Consider the following 20,164-nt stretch of genomic DNA (forward strand, 5'->3'; position numbering starts at 1 on the left):
TCAGAGCCGCTGGGGAGGATATTGGGGTGCAGATTCTTTTACCATTACGGAGTGGTGGTATGGCGTTGAGAAATAAGAATAGGCGAACGTCTTATCTACCAACGTCCAGCCTCCCCTGGTTAAATCCAGATTCCGGGTCCTGGCTGGGAGATTTTGATTTAGCAGGGCAGGAATGGGAAACTAGGGAGGGTTTGGGTTTAAATCAGCGTGATTCTGATCATCTCGCAAATTTGAATATTCTGCGCTGGGAGGCGACTTTCTGTTTCACTTTCCCAGACCCGGGTCAGGGGCCAAGCCCTTGCAAGTCAAGGGAACCCAGGACTTGCTCTCTTCCCTCTGCGTTCGCGCAGCCTCCAACTGCATCTCCGGCGTCGCAAGGGTAGCCAGACCCAGCCAACCTCCCCGGGATCCGCCCACCAGCCGCGGTTTCCATGGCGACCCGATGGCGCCGCGTTCCGCAGCCTTAGGGCGGGGCAAGGGGCGGGGACCTACCTCTCTTCAGGCACTCAGCGCCCGACATGCAAGTGGGAAGGGGATTCTCGTCCAGGACAGTGAGGCTAAGAAGTAACGTTTCTTCTTCTTCTTCTTCTTATTTATTACTTTGAGTACTTCTTGCGCCTATTTTTAAAAATAAACTTTAAGTGTTTCTTTGTTGTTTTTGTTTGGTTCGGTGGGGAGAATATATGTGACATATTTTTCTAGGATTTGTTTCTTAACATTTTCTCTTCAGATTCAAATACTTTGGACAGACTCACCGACTGCCCGGCTGAGAGAATCTGTGAGGTCTACCTGCCTAGCAGTTTGCCTTTGCACGGTCCTCCCGTGAGGAGTGAGAACACACAGGTATGTGACTTCTGTAACTGTCCACGCTGGGGTAGTTCCCAGGCCGTGGACTTTCTGTCCCTTTCTTGACTGTCCAGTCTCACCTTTCTCTCCAAGGACTGCTGCTTCGGCCGAATCCAGATGTGGGAGGCCAGGTTCTCAGGTGGCCTAGTGGGAATGCAAGGGCTGTGCTCTCAGAAGCATCTGGGGGTGAGCTTGCCACACAGAAGCAGAAAAAACTGTTCCAATCAACTTTCTTTATGAGAGAGACACACCTGGCTGGAGGTGCTGGTTTTTCTACTTGACAACCCTGAGGCCTGGGCATACCTCAAAGGTGCTTCAGGTAGCTTGGTCAGCATGTTTCAGCTAGTCAGGTCCTACCCCTGCGGTCTGTGGGCTTTTAGTTTTGGAGTGGGTATAATGGATTCCTAGGATCCTGGATGACCTCACATTCAGGGTGCTTTCTTAGGGGCAGTTTGGCTGTTCAAGCTGGCTGGAGGCCAAATAGAAATCTGGACGTCTCAGGAAACTGGTTGATATGCTGGGTTAGTGAGGATGAGGGAGGGGGGTGTTGCTTTACTTTTCACACTAACCCAAAGAGTTACCATCTATTACTATCTCCATTTCATAGAAGAGGAAAGGGAGGTACAGAGAATTTCAGAAACTCCCAGGATCTGGCTTCCACGCTCACACTCAGTACTTTGAATTTAGCTTAATTATCTTTTTTCCTAATGGAGTGTTTATTCATGCTACCTTTTGCCTACTCCTATTAATCTAGCCAAATTCATTCACTCATTTATCGGTGAGCTGTTTCATTTCTGACCCCTCCCCTGTGACTGTAGTTCCACGGGACCAGAGACAACCACATGTGTTTTATGAAGTTACGTATCTGGCATGCAATTAGGCTCCAAGGAAAGTTTGATGAGTGGATAAAGAGCAAAGAGAGTGAGTGCCTCAGAGTTTTTGCATTTATTGGATAAATTAGGAGAAGGAAACATAAGTGACATTTATAATTACCTTTTATGGACCAGGCACCTAAGATATTTTATCCCCCTTTATTCCTGTACCATGAGATAGGAAAAGTTTAAGACCCACTTCATCACCCCCCCACTCTGTTTTTATGAATGAGGAAACTGAATGTATTAGTCCGTTCTCATGCTGCCGATAAAGACATACCTGAGACTGGGTAATTTATAAAGAAAAAGAGGTTTAGTGGACTCACAGTACCACATGGCTGGGGAGGCCTCACAATCATGGCAGAAGGTGAAGGAGGAGCAAAGACATGTCTTATATGGCAGCAGACAATTTAGTGTGTGCAAGGGAACTGGCCTTTATAAAACCATCAGATCTTGAGAGACTTATTCACTACCACGAGAACAGTATGGGGGAAACTGCCCCCATGATTCAGTTACCTCCCACTGGGTCCCTCCCATGACATGTGGGGATTATGGGAGCTATAATTCAATATGATTTTTGGGTGGGGACAAAGCCAAACCATATCATTCTGCCTCTGGCTTCTCCCAAATTTCATGTCCTCACGTTCTGAAACCAATCATGCCTTCCCAACAGTCCCGCAAAGTCTTAATTCATTTCAGCATTAACTCAAAAGTCCACAGTCTCATCTGAGACAAGGCAAATCCCTTCCACCAATGAGCCTGTAAAATCACAAGCAAGTTATTTAATTTCTAGATACAATGGGGGTAAAGGCACTGGATAAATACACCCTTTCCAAATGGGAGAAACTGGCCAAAACAAAGGGACTTATAGGCCCCATGTAAGTCTGAAATCCAATAGGGCAGTCATTAAACCTTAAAGTTCCAAAATGATCTCCTTTGACTTTATGCCTCACATCCAGGTCATGCTGATGCAAGAGGTGGGCTCCCACAACCTTGGACAGCTCTGCTTGTGTGGCTTTGCAGGGTACAGACCCCCTCCCAGCTGCTTTCACAGCTGGTGTTGAGTGTCTGCAGCATTTGGTGCATGGTGTAAGCTGTTAATAGATCTACCATTCTGTGGTCTGGAGAATGACTGCCCTGTTGGATTTCAGACTTACATGGGGCCTATAGCCCCTTTGTTTTGGCCAATTTCTCCCATTTGGAAAGGGTATATTTATCTAATGCCTTTACCCCCATTGTATCTAGAAATTAACTAACTTGCTTGTGATTTTACAGACCCTCTTCTCATAGCTCCACTGGGCAGTGCCCCAGTGGGGACTCTGTGTGGGGGCTTCAATGGCTTCAACCCACATTTCCCTTTCACATTGCCCTGGCAGAGGTTCTCCATGAAGGCCCTGCCCCTCCAGCAAACTTCTTCCTGGACATTCAGGTGTTTCCATACATCCTCTGAAATATAGGCAGTGGTTCCCAAACCTCATTCTTGGCTTTTGTGTACCTGCAGGCTCAACACCACATGGAAGCTGCCAAGGATTGGGGCCTGCATCCTTTGAAGCCACAGCCTAAGCTGTACCTTGGTCCCTTTTAGCTATGGCTGGAGCAGCTGGGACACAGGGCACCAAGTCGCTGGGCTATACATAGCAAAGGGGCCTGGGACCTGGCTCAGGAAACCATTTTTTCCTCCTAGGTCTCTGGGCCTGTAATGGGAGGGACTTCCACAAAGCTCTGTGACATGCCCTGGAGACATTTTCCCCATTGTCTTGGTGATTAACATTTGGCTCCTTGTTACTTATACAAATTTCTACAGCCAGCTTTAATTTCCCTCCAGAAAATGGGGTTTTCTTTTCCGTCACATTGCCAGGCTGCAAATTTTCTGAACTGTTATGCTCTGCTTCCTCTGGAACACTTTGCTGCTTAGAATATTCTTCCACCAGATACCCCAAATCATCTCTCTCAAGTTCAAAGTTCCACAGATCCCTGGGGCAGGGGCAAAATGCTGCCAATCTCTTTGCATAGCAGGAGTGACCTGTACTCCAGTTCCCAACAAGTTCCTTATCTCCATCTGAGACCACGTTAGCCTGGACTTTATTGTCTGTATCACTATTGGCATTTTGGTCAAAGCCATTCATTAAGTCTCTAGGAAGTTCCAAACTTTCCCACATCTTCCTGTCTTCTGAGCCCTCCAAGTCTCTAGGAAGTTCCAAACTTTCCCGTATTTTCCTGTCTTCTTCTGAACTCTTCAAATGGTTCCTAGCTCTGCCTGTTACCCACTTCCAAATTGGCTTCCACATTTTCAGGTATCTTTACAGCAGCACCCCACTCTGCAGTACCAATTTACTGTATTAGTCTGTTTTCACACTGTTAATAAAGACATACCTGAGACTGGGTAATTCACAAAGAAAAAGAGGTTTAACAGTTTTGAAATGGGAGAGTTCCCTGATCCCCTTAGCAGGATGTGTGACAGGAGTGTGGCTTGCTCCTGACAGAAGGGGGAGCATGCAGACAGGCAGGAGTCGGGGGAGCACTATAGGCTCCAGCCCTGCGGTAGTATCTAGTGTTTAGGGGTGGGTGCCTGTGGCCGCAGTATTACGAAGCTCTCTTAGCCTTGTCATCCACAGATGGCTTGAATGTTAACCAGCTCAATGAACTCTCTGCCTTTTTGCAAGGGTACAGGTGCAGTGTGACAGCTTTCTATATCCTGAGCTCTTGCCCAGCATCCCAGAAGAATCGGGTCACACATGGGCTTGAAGGATGAATGTGAAGTTTTATTGAGTGGTGGAGGTGGCTTTCAGTGGGATGGATTGGGAGCTGGAAGGAGGGGATGGAATGGGAAGATGATCTTCCCCTGGAGTTGGGCTGTCCAGTGGCCTAACTCCTCTCCAACCACCCCCAGCCCAACTCCTCTTGGTGTTCAGACATTCCTCCTTTTCTCTTTTTCTTTGCCACATCGTTTGCTGTCTGTCTGCTTGTCTCATCTCTTTGTCTGCTTGTCTGCTCTGGATCCTGGGGTTCAGGGTTTACATAGTTACAGGATAGGGAGCATGGTGGTCCAAAAAGTAACTTTTTGAGTGCAAAAACAGAAACGCTTATCCTCGTTTAGGGCTATGGGTCTTTAGGCTTGAGAGTGGGAACTTTGCCAGGGAACCGCCCTCTTCTACTCAGTGTTTCCCTGTCTACTGTCTGTATCAGTTCCATATGGCTAGGGAGGCCTCACAATCTTGGTGGAAGGTGAAGGAGGAGCAAAGCTATGTCTTACACGGCAGCAGGCAAGAGAGTGTGTGCGGGGGAACTGCCCTTTGTAAAACCATCAGATCTTTGAGACTTATTCACTATCAGGAGAACAGCATGGGAAAACCCACCACCATGATTCAATTACCTCCCACAGCGTCCCTCCAATGACACATAGGGATTATTGGAGCTACAATTCAAGATGAGATTTGGGTGGGTACCCAGCCAAACCGTATAACTGAGGTTGAGTCATTTACCTAAAGGGATATTGATAGCTCATGGTAGACCTGGGATTTAAACCCAGGACTATTTGCCTGACTCTAGAATCCACACGTGTTCTTTAAATTTTTTAAAAAGTTAATATTTATTTATTTATTTATTTATTTATTTATTTTTTGAGACAGAGTCTTGCTCTGTTGCCCAGGCTGGCACGCAGTGGCGTGATCTTGGCTCACTGCAACCTCCACCTCCAGGGTTTTAAGAGATTCTTGTGCCTCAGCCTCTTGAGTAGCTGAGATTACAGATGCACACCACCATGCCTGGCTAATTTTTGTATTTTTAGTAGAGATGGGGTTTCACCATGTTGGCCAGGCTGGTCTCAAACTCAGGTGATCAACCCGCCTTGGCCTCCCAAAGTGTTGGGTTGCAGGTGTGAACCACTGTGCCTAACTTAATTAATTAATATTTAAAGATGAGGTATCACTGTGTTGCTCAGACTGTAGTGCAGAGGCTTTTCAGGTGCAGTCATGGCTTACTACAGTCTTGAACTCCTGGGATCAAGTGATCCTCCCACCTTAGCCTCTCAAATAGCTGGGATTATAGGCACATGCCACTGTGCCTGGCAGAATCCATATATTTTTAATGTGCTGTACTACCTGCTAGAGCTTCCAGAATGATGAAGTAGTGGCCAAGGGGAAGGTAGAATTTTTTTTTTCCTGAGTGAAAAGTTAAAAATGAAAATTTGATTCTTTAGATCAAATTAGATTGATTCTTTAGCTAGTCAACAAGAGTGTGTTGAGGTTCCATCATATACTGGGTATGAGAGGAGAGATAAAATATATGTAAAACAACAAAGTACTGAGGCTGGAGAAGAGAGTTCTTCATTTAGAGGAGACTGTTCTCTCACCTGGGTCCTGGCTTAGAGAATCCCGAAGCTTTGGCCTTAAAGTAGGGGCGGAGAAAATGAGGAGAGTTTTATCCATCAGCTACTTCCATTATAGACTTGCCTGAGATGGAATTGCAGGTTGTTTTGTTTTGTTATTTTAAATGAGACAGATATTATATAAGCACCAGAAATAGAACAATGGTATCTGTTAGATTTGAGGAGGGAAGGTCTTGTTTTGGAATATGTAGTGTTATTTCATTTTATTTTTTTATTTTTATCTTTTTTTTTTTCAGATGAGGTCTCGCTCTGTTGCCCAGGCTGGAGTGCAGTGGTGCAATCTCGGCTCACTGCAACCTCTGCCTCTAGGGTTCAAGTGATTCTCCAGCTTCAGCCTCCCAAGTAGCTGGGACTACAGGCATGCACCACCATGCCTGGCTAGTTTTTGTATTTTTAGTAGAGATGGGGTTTCACCATGTTGGCCAGGCTGGTATTGAATTCCTGACCTCAAGTGATCTACCTGCTTTGGCCTCTAAAAGTGCTAAGATTACAGATGTGAACCACTGTGCCTAGCTTTTTTTTTTTTTTTTAATGTCTGCATTGTGCATTGTTTCCCAGTTTGTTGTACTAAAAGAAGAAACTATTTTGTGTTCTAATAATTTACCGCTGTGCAGGTAGTTTGGCTTTTGATAAAAGATAACCTCTGTTTCCAGTTTGTAACTGATGTATCATTCTCCTTGTTTCCCTGCCCGTAATTTAATGTGGTTACACTTCTGTTTTCTTTCCTTAAATTCACTTGCTGCTTTTCTCCCCACTCTCTCTCTCAATGTCAGCAGTTTTGCGTGAACCATTCCCTTTGCCTCTCCCTTGACTTCTACTCTGCCTGCTACAATCTTTGGGGATTACAGCCCGCTAAGCAGTCCCATTGGCCATTCTGGAGAAAGCAAGCATCTTTTTCATGCCTGTAGGTGGCATGTACCCTGTGTACATGTGACTGCACCCTGTGGAGGAGCTGGGAGGCAAAGTTTATTTCTTGAAAGTTTTCAGTGTCTTGCAAGGAACAGCTGTGGACACAGTGAAGCACAGAGGTCCAAAGAGAAATTCTGTCATTCAAGAAGGAATGAAATAAAGGCTTATTAAGCTACTATCTGTTTATCTGTATACACCGACACTGTCAGTTGTATACCATGCTCTTAAGTAATTGCAAACCATAATTGTAAAACTTTTTTTTTTTTCTGTATGGCTTCCGATATTTTCTTTTCCATGGGCAGACCAGTTTATTTGTGTTTGAATTGATGGCTTATCAATTTGGGTTCTAAAAACACAACTTGAGCTATACATTGCTTATGACAATGCAGAGCCAGCTAAATAATTAAAAGTGAGAGGTAATATATCCAAGAGTTAAGAAAAGCAAGACCTCTGAAACCAGTAGGCTTGGGCTGAAATTCTGGCTTTTCCATCTACAGCTATGTGACCTTGGGCAAGTTACTTAACCTATCTGTGCTTCTGTTTTCAGAGCATTAAGTGCTATGTGTTAACAGCTACTGTTATTATTGTTGTTATTATTATTACACATTTTTCATATATCTCACTGGACCCTGATTTTATATACATATATATGTACATATAAATATATGTACACACACACACATGCATATACCCACACACTAAGGTTTTTTTTTTTTTCAATTTAAGTACTAGTTTTTGGGTTTCTGAGGTCCTAAATATACAGTGATACTAACTATACATTAGTACAATTTCCTGACAATGGGTCTTCATGCTGTTATTGTTTACAGTGAGAAAGCTGTGGAAAGAGCGCCAGGCTTCCAAAAGCCACGGGTTCCTTTATAAGTTGGCCACATACTTCTTGTGGGCATAGCTATGGTCCTACTCTCTGGATCTGAGTGTCCATCTCTAATAAGTGACAGGCACAAGTGGCCTAGACAATAGCTAAATCATCTTTACTCCACTGTGGCCTTAATGACACCCTTATCTGTATCATGATAAAAAATAAGGTTAGTGCAAGGCAATGTGCAATGTAATGAGAAAAGGGGAAAAAGTTGAGACCATTAATGGTCTTCAGACTAATTTCCACAGTCCCAGTATCTCGCTCCTTGAATTCGCTCATCTGTTTAGTGTTATTTAGTCCAGTCTACTGAGATTATTGATTGGGGCCAGCCTAGATGAAATGTTCTTGACTTCAAAGAAGAGCTGAAGAATAAAGAGGCTTCTCATTCTTTGGCTTTGCTAGAGTGTGAAAACCAGACCCTTTGGGAGTTCACGTTGTTGCTGAGAACAACCAGTTCAATATCCCAGCGGAATCATGGCTACCTTCAGTTATGGAGTCGGGCTGACTTCATGTTTGTTGATCAGTTATTTATGAAGCACATTCTATGTGGTTAAAAGTGTTATTGGTGCTCTAAAAATATAAAAGAAAAAAACCCCATAACCTGCTATATGTGCCCTAAATCAGAGAGACTAGATGTGGCTACCTTAGAAATTAGATACATCATTAAGTCAAGGAAAGACTGAGGATCTGTCCAGATTGAAGGAGACTAAAGAGGCATGGCAACTAAATGCAATGTGTGAATTGGAACTGAATCCTTTGCTAGAAAGGACATTACTGGAACAACTGGTGAATATTGAATGGAGTATGAGGATAAGATGGTCATAATGTATCAATGTTACTTTCCTGGTTTTGCTGGCTACATTGTAGAGTATGAAAGATAAAGTCCTTGTTTGTAGAAAATCTACACTAAATTTTTCAGGGATGATGGACTATTAGGTTGGCAACTTACTCTCAAGGGGATAAAATGACTTTTTACTTGGGGTGACTGACCAGCCTTGTCTGTCTAGGATAGTCTCAGTTTCAGCACTGATGGCCATGTATCAGGGAAATCCCTCAGTTCCAGGCAAACAGGGATGGTTAGTTACCCTATTTATACTATAAATAAGGTTTCAAAATGTTTCAAAATAAATATTTTTGTAAAACATTAGCTAACTCAAGAAATGAAAATGAAAATTCTAATGACCAATATAATAAGCATGAATAAAGAAGCAATACATGATAGTTTCTAAGCAATGTACAGACACTAAGTGGTATCGTTGGTAGACGGTGTCATTCATGGTGAGCTGGAATGGTCAGATATGGTAGATGATACTACACGAGGGATTGCAGGTGTGCTGCCAGTCTGAGGATGTCCTACTACTGTGGTGCAATGTAGACTGGGCTCTTATCATGCATGACCTTGCTGTTCTCAACCAGGTTGACCTTGAAGAAGTCACTTCATCATTCTAAGCCTCAGTCCCCTCCTCTGCAAAGTAAGAATATTGTATAGAAGATTTCAAATGCTTTTTCATGGCAGTTGAATCCTTCTCCTTAAAGGAAGTCTTGCCATTTAAAATGTACTAGAATTGCTCTAGTTGAAGTGCATGAGGGGTTTCAAATCCTGCAGTTCCCTTGGCCCCTTCCAAGCCCCTTCTGTCATGGTCTCTGATTTTCCTTGCAAATGTGGAGCTCTGCAGGATGCGTTGCGAAAGCCACTGGGCTAAAAAGGATTTCTTTGTCATTTATAATCACTCCTTTGCCTTCTAAGATAGATGGCTCCTTTTTCTCCTGGAAAATTCCATGATGCAAATATCTGTTACTTCCAGAACAGACATGATGTCTTCAGAAATTATTTGTCAAAGTTCTTAAATACATGTTTCAGAGAAAGTGTCTGTTTAGTGTTATTTGGTATCAGCATTATGTGTATAAGATTATAACTTCTTGTCATTTAGCAACACCTAAACATGCATTTATTTATGAGATTGATTTCCTATTGGGCATAGAGACAAATGCAGCCTGAGAACACTAAACAGGGGTCAGGGAAGGGGGAGAGTACAGGCTAAGTAAGTCCAGGCCAACATGGACCATGACTTTTTAAATATAAGGTCATGGTTTCATCCTGAAATTTTTTCTCCAAAAGTGACATGACAGTCATCATACTTTTTGTCATTATACTTTTAGTATAAGGATTAAGAAAATACACAATGTCAAAAGGCTTCTCTGAGTTCAGATGTCATTTGCATGCGAATATGTATTTCATGAATTGCAGTGTTATTTGTTTATTATTCAGGCATTTTTTTTAGCTCACATAAGGATTCTCCAATGACTTGCAGCAACTGTGACTCGCTCCACCCCCGGGGGTCTGCAGCCCTTGGCCTGGGCCAGTTTCTTCTGGCCAGATTCGCTCATCTGGAAGCCTTCACACATGCTGTTGCTTCTTCCTGAAACCGCATGTTTTTAAAAAACGTCTCTTTTTAAAAAATTTGCAGATGAATCCATTATCTCCCATACAGACTGGACATTCTCCACGGAATGAAGCAGACATGCCTCAATCCCATGGCCTAAAGCTCTTGCGAGCCAAGTGTGTAATTTACTATGAAAGCATTGGGATCCTCAAGGGTGATTCTTCCAGAAATGGCAGCCAATCAGTGTTGATGGCTTCCCAAGACACCCAAGTGAACCCCACAGAACATCAGACCTTCAGGCTGAGGAGCCTCAGGTATTACCTCATTATTTAGCAAATGGAAAGAAACCTCTGCTCCTTGAAGTGTCCGAAGTGACTCCCGGAGAAGCAGAGCAATACTGGGACCAGAGAGCCCAGTGGGGGCCCAAGAGGAATTGCTGCCCGACTGAATGGCATCTCCATATGGTGGCTGATGCCTTGGTTCCTGGGACACAGAAGCTGAGTCATGTTATAAATTGGGCCCAGAAGTTCTTGTCCAGCTCTCCTGAAGAGCACAAGTTGAAAAGTCCCAAAACTTCTGTAGGACTCCCTTGGTCTAACTTTTGCCAAAGTTCGAATGCTCTAGGAAATAAGAAAAAGGGTTATCTGAGATCATCTGATTCTACCCCTCTGCTCAGAGACCAGTCCAGTACCCAAAAGCATATTCATAGTTTCCCTTTAAGCTTCCAGAATAACTTGTCAGAAATCGCCTTGTCTCTGGAATTTTCAAATTCCTTCCTGAAGGATTTTCCTGGCTATCAGTCTTGTGGGTGGCAAGAAACTACAGTTAGGAATGAGAGGGAGGGAGGAGCTGCCATGCCCCCTGCTAAAAGTCTTAAGCAGGAAGATTCTGCTCAGCAAAAATATGACAGAGCAGGAAATAGACATATTCAGAACCCAGTGAGGATGAAACGTTTCCTGAGAGGTTGGGGTTCAGCCACAACTCAGATATACTTATGTAGATAGTAAGGTTTTAGAGGAGACTGGGCAGAGCCCACCAAGAAATGGTTACTTCTGGAATCCACTGACAGACAGCTCAGAGGAGGAACTTTTAGATGAACCTGGGAGAGGGAAGGGAACTCTCAGAAGGGGTGTTGTAGGCAGGAAATGCAGAGTTTCCGGGAATTTCCTTATCTCCCACAAGGGGTAGCACACTGGTGCCAGAAATCACTGTGCTGGAAGATAGTGTCTCCTCTCCTGGAGACACACCCCTGGGGGAGGGTGTCAGGGTGGAGTTCAGAGTAAAGCCTGCAGGGATGCCCAAGGGTGCTATAGCAGGATGTCAAGTTGACAACTGCAGAGGTGATGACCCCATCCAGAGGCTGCCTGAGGGTCAACACACAGCCCCCTGCGACAGCTCCAATGGATGGAGAAAGGAATCAGACAACACAGTGTTCACTTTAAGCTCCCCCCAGATCGATACTAATAAAAATGAATGGAGACATGCCACTACAAGGACAGAAGGAGAGATTGATGCGGAGAGTACCAAGAGGCGGTCAGAGCAGTTATGTGCAGAGTTCTGTTAAAAGCAGCCCTTGGCCAGGTACGGTGGCTGACGCCTGTAATCCCAACACTTTAGGCGGCTGAACTGAGACGGGTGGATCATGAGGTCAGAAGTTCAAGACCAACCTTGCCAACATGGCAAAATCCCATCCCTACTAAAAATATAAAAATTAGCCAAGTGTGGTGACTCATGTCTGTAATCCTAGCTACTCGGGAGGCTGAGGTAGGAGAATTGCTTGAAGCTGAGAGGCAGAGGTTGCAGTGAGCTGAGATTGCGCCACTGCACTCCAGCCTGGGCTACAGAGAGGGACTCCGTCTCAAAAAAAAAAAAAAAAAGCAGCCCTCCTGAGATAACTCTGAGGCAGTTTGATCTAGCACATCCTGAAAGTTATCGGGGCCCTCAAGTTGCCACCCTCTCGCTGAATATGTTGGAGGGCCCCCTGGGGAATGTGGCCTTTCATGTACATTCAGGTTCTGGTACCTTCCATGAACCCACTGCAGATGGCACATGGTATATGCAGGGCAGCACCTGGTTTCACCAGTTCCCACCACCTGGGATGCACAGAAGATTAGTGCAGATACCCTGAGTGGAGACCCAAGGAAATAAGAGCAAAAGGAAAAGCCGCTGCCTTCAATTTATCCCACTTCCAGGGACTTTTTCACAACTGGTGTGAAGGGATCCTTGACATTCCAGGATGTCTGTGATAGCCTCTCTTGGAGTAATGACCCATCACATAAACCAGAGCATGGAGTCGGTGTACTGGAGACATATTTCTGCTATTTGCATGTGTGGAACAATATCAGGGGTCTCTTTTCAGAAGAGGGAAACTCCTCTTTACCTTTCCAAGGGTCTGGACTGAATCAGAGTCAGTTATTGTATCTCCAGGAGGGAAAGGCAGGTCTGAAGGGGCCGGCATAGAAGGGAAGACGCAACAGTGGAGAGATGGAAGCAGGAGCAAGGCAGCCATGGAAGGTGAGGGGAATGTCCACCCCCAAGGAGGAGGCTGGGCCAAAGAGGCAGCTCTGGAGGTGAACAGCTTCTGGAAGCCTGAAGGCTACTATGGTATGAAATGAGAGTTGGGCAAAAAAGTCTCATGAGCAGCAATTTGTTGGCACTTGTATAACCTGTCACGTGGCCACTGGGGATGAGACACAGGCCTCCGGGCCTCTGGCTTCATCACGTACTCACTGTTATTAAGACCTCTAGGCTTCATTTTCCATAAACATCAAATGGGGATAATTATCAGCATATAGTATATACTGTAAGATGCTGTGCCAATATTTGTTGTACTTTGTCAGACCAAAAGCCACTAGCTGGTTAAAAGTAATCTTAGTAAATCGTTATTCTGAAAGGTAAAAGCTACAGCATTTTTCTGATTGGATCTGCCTCTCTCTGAGGTGCTGGCATTTTCCATGAGCATGATGATTCTACTCATTTTGCTGTCTTGTAGTTTGTATGGAAATAAGCATTTTATGCCTTTCATCTGAAATACATTTTAATAACCCAGCATTAGAAAATAGAAATTCGCCTTTCCAGTTCGAATGCTGTGTAGATTAAAAACAAAGATTAGTTCCTTTTTCTTTCATAGAATAAACCCAGATTAGGAATATAAAACATTTTGCTAGATCTTAATGAAAAAATATTCTTATTTGAATTTCACTTTCCTTGTTTTTTGGAACTAGGTTACATGATTTGTTGTGAACAGTAGTAAAATATAACATTTCAAAGCTGTTTTGAGAACCAACTGAAATGGTAGAAGATAGAGATTATTAAAATATGCTTATAATATTTTTATAGTATTTGCGAGGTGGAGGGACATGACTTTTATTAGTACAATTAACAGAGTATATCTGCAAAATAAAATCTATGTGCTTAATATGAAATGTGAAAGATTTGCAACTTCTTATTTCATATTTTTAGGGTGGTTATATTCTACTACCCCCAAAATGATATTCAGAATGACCAGCTCTAGGAGGTCCTGGGAAATGTCTGATATGGCGTGTTCATCTAATTAACGCGGAGAGGTAAAGCCAAGGTTTGACCATTCTTTTGTTTTGTCACATAATATTCATATTTTAAACATTTCGACATTTCAACATTGGCAATCTTCTGAGAAATTGGTTAGTATGCCAGTTTATAGAGTGTGGTAAATTGATTATGTATTGAAGGTCTACCATGTGTAAGATACTGTACCAGGGGAAGAAGAGATACCTACTCCAGAGGATGAAGTTCTGTAAGACAAGTGCATATAAAGTGCCTGGGGAGCAAAAGAGGGAGAAGTGATTGTCCTGGTGGAGTCAGTAAAGGTTTCATTTTGGAGATCAAAGTGAGGGGGTGTTTGAAGGATGGCGAGGAGTTCAACAGGTGAGAAAACGAATACCAGTTGGTAGAAATAGCATGAGCATAGTCATAGAGGAAGGTTGTGTGGATTTGGTTGAGAAAGTACTGAGTTGTCCAATGTCGTTGCATTTACTAGTCAGTATTATTTTGATTGCAAGTGATAGAAGTGCTACTCAAACTAGTGGGACAACAGAAAAATGTATGGCTTGCTTATCTGAAAATCTGTTGAGGCTTCATCCAGCAACTCTGCACAGTGATATCAATTCAGTACTCAACTTTTCTCCATTTCTTCACTGTGCTATCCTTCCGAGATGGCAAAAACCTTTATATTTTTCATATTGTATTCGGCCTCAGGCAATCTTCCATAGATGCATTTCTTAAAGGAAACTCCTCCAAAGATTTCATCAGCTCTGTTTTGTGTTTCTTCTTGGCTCCTTTTAACCAGTGTTGGTATACAGAAAATGAAGTCAAAGATTTGGATGAATCATGGCTCTGCCACTTGTTAACTGAGTATCTTTTGGTGAGTTTCTTAAGCTCTTTGAGATTTAGTTTTGTCATCTATAAAATGGGTATAATATTTGTCTCACCTGCTTTAAAGGACGATTTTGAAGATTATATACATACAGTATATGGAAAAGCTTTGAGAATTATAATTGGCAAAACCAGTATTAACAATATGGCTATTTGGTACATAGCAACTTATCGTAGAACTAAATGATCTTGTTGGCATATGTTTATGTCCCTTTTGTAAAACATTCCCATGTCATCATGGTTATCAGTATCAGCATCATCGAATCAGTATATGTTTATTATGTACTTAGTCCACGTGTGCCAAGCAAGCTGATTTTTTCTTGTATTAAATTGCAGTCATCATGTACTATTAGATAATATTTGTATGGTGTTTTTGAGCTTTATAACATGGAATCCATTTTTCTTATTTCATCCAATGTCTTTGGAAAGTGTAAGTGGTCCAATTATCTGAAACAAAATTTATCAAAAGCACTTTTCCCTGAGAACCTTTTTTGTCCCCTCCGGTGATGAGTTTAGCAATAGAAATCTTTTGTCCTTGTAAGTTCTTAGGACCCACAGCCAGTGTAAGTGAAGAGCTCGAACCTTATATCTTGAACCCAGATGTGGCCTCTGAACGTCAGATACATACATACACCTTTCTTGACATACCCATTTGGATATTTCACAGGACTCCAAACTTTGCAAGTTGAAACAACATTGATCAGTCCCTGCCTCACCCCACGTGGTATTCCTGTGCCTGTGTCGTGTCCTCCATCTAGTGGCCAGTGCTGTGGTGCTCCCAACTGCCCAGGCCAGAACACCGAGGCCTCTTACTCCTTCCTCTTCCTCACCATCCATAGTCAGTCCATCTCTAAATCCTGTCCACTGTTACCTCCTAAATGTTTTTGAATACAGCTATTCATCTTCATCCTCACCTTCTTACCATCAGCTCTCCCTGGAGGACTGCGACACCACCTGCCTTGTCCCCCTTAAGCAATCAGATGCTCACTCAGGCTCTCACTTTGATCTGTTCTACACACTGCCATCAAAATGAGTTTTTCAAACATCTTTGAAGGGCACTCTGCAGTGAATTGCCACTGCCCGTAGAATAAACGTTATCTACATCAGCATGTGTTTTGCGTTCCGAGTGTTTCCACCCCTGCCTCTCATCCTCTTGCTCCAGCCACAGGACCTCCCTTAGTTCCGCTAGCACCATGCACTCCCTCTCACCCCAGGGCCTTGCATTTGCTGTTCCTCCTGAATGGAGCGCCCACCCATAGCCAGCTCCTTACTTACTTAAGTGATACTCACTCTTCAGATCTGAAATTTAGGACCCCAAGGGAGCCCCCCACCCTACCACCTTCGGAACAGATCTAGTCTATTTAACCTATTTTCTCTCAAGGCACCCTATTTTTCACTTTCAAGGAACTTACCTAAAATGTAATGGAATAGGCCAGATGTGGTGGCTCATGCCTGTAATCCCAGCACTTTGGGTGGCTGAGATTGATGAATCACTTGAGGTCAAGAGTTTGAGACCAGCCTGGCCAATATGATGAAACCCCGTCTGTACTAAAAATACAAAAATTAGCCAGGTATTGTGGTGAGTGCCTGTAATCCCAGCTACTCAGGAGGCTGAGGCAGGAGAATTGCTTGAACCTGGGAAGCGGAGGTAGCAGTGACCTGAGATTGCGCCATTGCACTCCAGCCTGGGTGACAGAACAAGAGTCTATCTCAAAAAAAAAAAAAAAAGGGAAGGAAATAGAACACGAGGAGGGTCTACAAGGGCAGTACCAAGTCTGTCTAGCTCACTAAGAACTAGAAGTGCTCAATATTTATTTATTGAATAAATAAATGTAAATTTTGTAGGAAGGCACACTAATTTTTAATGGATTGCTGTCTATCATCTATCGATTATATATATGGGACATATAATATCCGTACATATAGATTCCATATATACGATAACTTCCATTTTGCTAGCTTTAAGAATTAAGAGTTGGATCCTTATAAGAGAATAATCTAAATAAGTACATCTTTTTCTTTTAAGTACTGCTGTCCATTTACTTATTGTTAATTAACAAGTAAAAATTATATATATTATGGTGTACAACATGATGTTTTGATACATGTATACTTGTGGAATGGCAAAATCAAGCTATTTAACATATGTAGTGCTTCACATACTTAATCTTTTCTGTGGTGAGAACACTTAAAATCTAATTTCTTGGCCAGATGTGGTGACTCAAGCCTGTAATCCCAGCTGTTTGGGAGGCCAAGGTGGAAGGATCACCTGAGGTAAGGAGTTTGAGACCAGCCTGGCCAATGTGGTGAAACCCTATCTCTACTAAAAATTTACAAAAAAAAAAAAAAAAAAAAAAAAAAAAAAAAGCCAGTCATGGTGGCGGCTGCCTGTAATCCTAGCTACTGAGGAGGCTGAGGCAGGAGAATCGCTTGAACCCGAGAGGCTAAATTTGCATTGAGCTGAGATCAAGCCACTGCACTCCAGTCTGGGCAATAGAATGAGACCCTACCTCAAAAAAAAAAAAAACAACAAAGTACTACTTTCTTTTAATGCCATTTCTGGTTAAATTCCTTTTAAAGTACATTGGAAAGCTTTCTATCGTTACAATGTGTGTTAGTTGTAGTTAAATATTAGCTTGACAATTGTTTGTCATTATGAATATTCATTATTTATAGTTCTGTTTGCTCTTTTGTTATCATTGTCTATTACATCTCTGAGTCATTGCAGCTGCTTGACTCATGTCTTTTAGCCAATTTTCCTTTCAATCTGCATAGATTTGGAAATTAATTAAACATACGTATTAGGCTTATGTGTTAAATAATAGTTAATAAGGCTTTGAATGAGAACTTAAGGAGCAAAGTGCATGTTTCTATGATGGGTGCTTTTTCTTTTTCTTTTTTTTGGACAGGAAGTAGGATTTATTGGTGGGCATTAGGAGGGAGCAGCACATGGAGAGCCTTCATGAGTGCAGGGCCTGCCACTTGTCCAGAGGGCCATAACTGGAGATGTATTTGACCCCACAGCCATCTGGGATGAGTCACTTCTCAGTCATCGTGTTTTCAAATCATCCGCATGATGCAGTGTTATGTTAGCATTTTCATCTGTGTCCTGGTCTGGCTTCTGGGTGCTTGAAGGAGTTGTAGTCGTGATAATTTGGGAAGAGAGATATTATTGCATATATTCATGCCCTTAGGAGCTAAAACATTTAAAACAAAATGCTAAACTACTTGAGAATAGAACTGAAGAGAAAACAAACCAAGCATGAAATCATTCTGAGCAATTTTCCTTACCTACATATTCCAAGCGTGAAATCATGCCAAGCATTATTCCTTACCAACATATTAAGTAAAATTAGATCTCAGGCAAGTAACTAATTTGTAGTGAGGAGTGGAGAAATAGAAAAAAGTACCATTAATATTTACATTGAGTCCAACTGCTGTAGAGGTCCACGTGATAATATATGTTTCACTCCAAAAACATTTCTCACAATTATATTTTTTAAAAATTCTGAAATAGCACTAGATTGGTTAAGTAGTTGCCCCCAGAATCCACTTACTACTTGGGAGTGTCTCCTCCGTTACCAAGGCCTCTGCAAAGAGAATATCCAAACTCTGGCATCCTTTACGTCCGAGGCATAATTCAAAATTATTTCAGCAAAACATGATGATAGGAATATGCTTTCCCCACTGCTTAGAACCCTGGATGGGCTTTTGCTTGTCATTCTCCAGCACCTTTTTGGTTCAAGGTCGAATGCGGTGGGCTGTGTGGAGGAGAACTGCGTTCCACACAGGGACGCATGGACAGTCTGGCTGTGACTGCTGTTCTTCCATCAACAGCCGGGGTACAGCAACCTGGTCTGACTTGCTAGGCAGGTGTCCTTCTTCCCCAGCTTCTCCAGGATTCTCCCAAACCTGTGTCACTGGATGGAGTGGATGGCCTTTCTGGGAGGAGGAAGGCCCTCTTGCATTCACAGGTCTACATTAGCTGCATTTGTCTGTTAGATCCTTTGATCAAACTCACTCCAGATATTGAAAGTCTTTCTATACAAAATCCTGGTCTGTGACCTAAGGGAAGGGAGATGCCCTTGAGTTCTTGGACTCACCTTTGGAGCAAAGTCAGCTGGAGGTCATGTCCAGACTGGCAGCCTCAACACAGCATTGTTTCCTTGGTAACCTGAGTAACTCCTAGCTCTTTTCTCACTTCAGGGAACAACAACATAGGCTATGACTTAACTAATTCATGTAGCAAGTTCACTGAGGCCCTGCTATGAGCTGACATCGATTTAGACTCTGGGGATACAGCAGTGAACACAACAGACAAAACCTCTCCCTTCATGGAGCTTACATTCCAAAGGAGTGAGATAAAAAATAAAACCCAGGAATAAATGAATAAGCCACGGAATGTGCCAGATGATGACAGGTGTTTTGAGGAAAATACGGCAGCAAAGGGAGACAATAGTATTGGAGGCACTGATTTTTAAATACAATGGCAGGAGTGTCTTGCTGAGATGGTAAATGAGAAAAGAACTCAGTGGGGGTTGATCTGGGAAAGGACCTTTCTGAACAGGGCCAGTGGCAAGTGCAAGGCCTCTGATTGGGAGGCTTCTTGTGTTTGTTTGTGCATCTTTTTAGAATTAATTTTTTTTTTTTTTGGCGACAGAGTCTCGCTCTGTCTCCCAGGCTGGAGTGCAATGGCATGATCTCGGCTCACTGCAACCTCCGCCTCCCAGGTTCAAGCAATTCTCCTGCCTCAGCCTCCCAAGTAGCTGGGCTTACAGGTTTGCCACTACACTCAGCTAATTTTTGTATTTTTAGTAGAGACAGGGTTTTACCGTGTTAGTTAGGCTGGCCTCGAACTCCTGACCTCAGGTGATCCACCTACCTCGGCCTCCCAAAGTGCTGGGATTACAGGCGTGAGCCTTTAGATGGATTTTATGTGTATGTGTGTGCATATGCATCCTTAACAAATTCACACAGACGTCATCGTTAAAGAGCATAGTGTCTACTACTTTCTTACTTAAGCATGTCTAAGAGGTCTTCCCATACCAACAGACAGGCCTACCTCAGTTGTCAGGTGGCGGTCTCATGCTCCATGCTATGCCTGTGCTGCGTGTTTTTAACCAGTTCCCCACTGATGCACGAGGCTGCAGCTAGCTCCCAGTCCAGTTCCAGGTCCGGGAACTCCAGAGGCATTTTCCCTGCCCATTTCTCTGTTCTCCTCTCCTGCCTCCTATATCAGATACATATTTGTGTCTTGGCCCCTCTCGCACCAGCAGCCATGCTCTGCCTCCTCTTTTCCTTCCTTCTCAACTTCAATTCAGGAAAGAATGGTCCATTTTTGTTACAGTTTCTGAGTCTTCAATACAGTGTCAGCCTCTTGCTGACAGATGTTGTCCTTTAGTGCCTCATTTACCCACTGATTTAGATGTGGAAAGAAACTGCGTAAGAGGATTTAGAAATGCATTTTGCCAGC

At 43.1% G+C, this 20,164-nt stretch overlaps 1 long non-coding RNA gene across 1 annotated transcript in view; it reads left to right on the top strand.

Moving 5' to 3' along the window:
* The first annotated feature begins 482 nt into the window (after window positions 1–482).
* The window catches only part of LOC140713037 (uncharacterized), a 98,270-nt gene continuing 78,588 nt past the window's right edge, over window positions 483–20,164 (top strand). The window contains exons 1-2 of the long non-coding RNA XR_012094919.1: window positions 483–564; window positions 731–843. This is a non-coding gene — a long non-coding RNA (uncharacterized lncRNA). The remainder of the gene's footprint in view (window positions 565–730; window positions 844–20,164) is intronic.

This window comes from Chlorocebus sabaeus, chromosome 12, assembly GCF_047675955.1.
Source record: "Chlorocebus sabaeus isolate Y175 chromosome 12, mChlSab1.0.hap1, whole genome shotgun sequence".
Taxonomy (NCBI): Eukaryota; Metazoa; Chordata; class Mammalia; order Primates; family Cercopithecidae; genus Chlorocebus; species Chlorocebus sabaeus.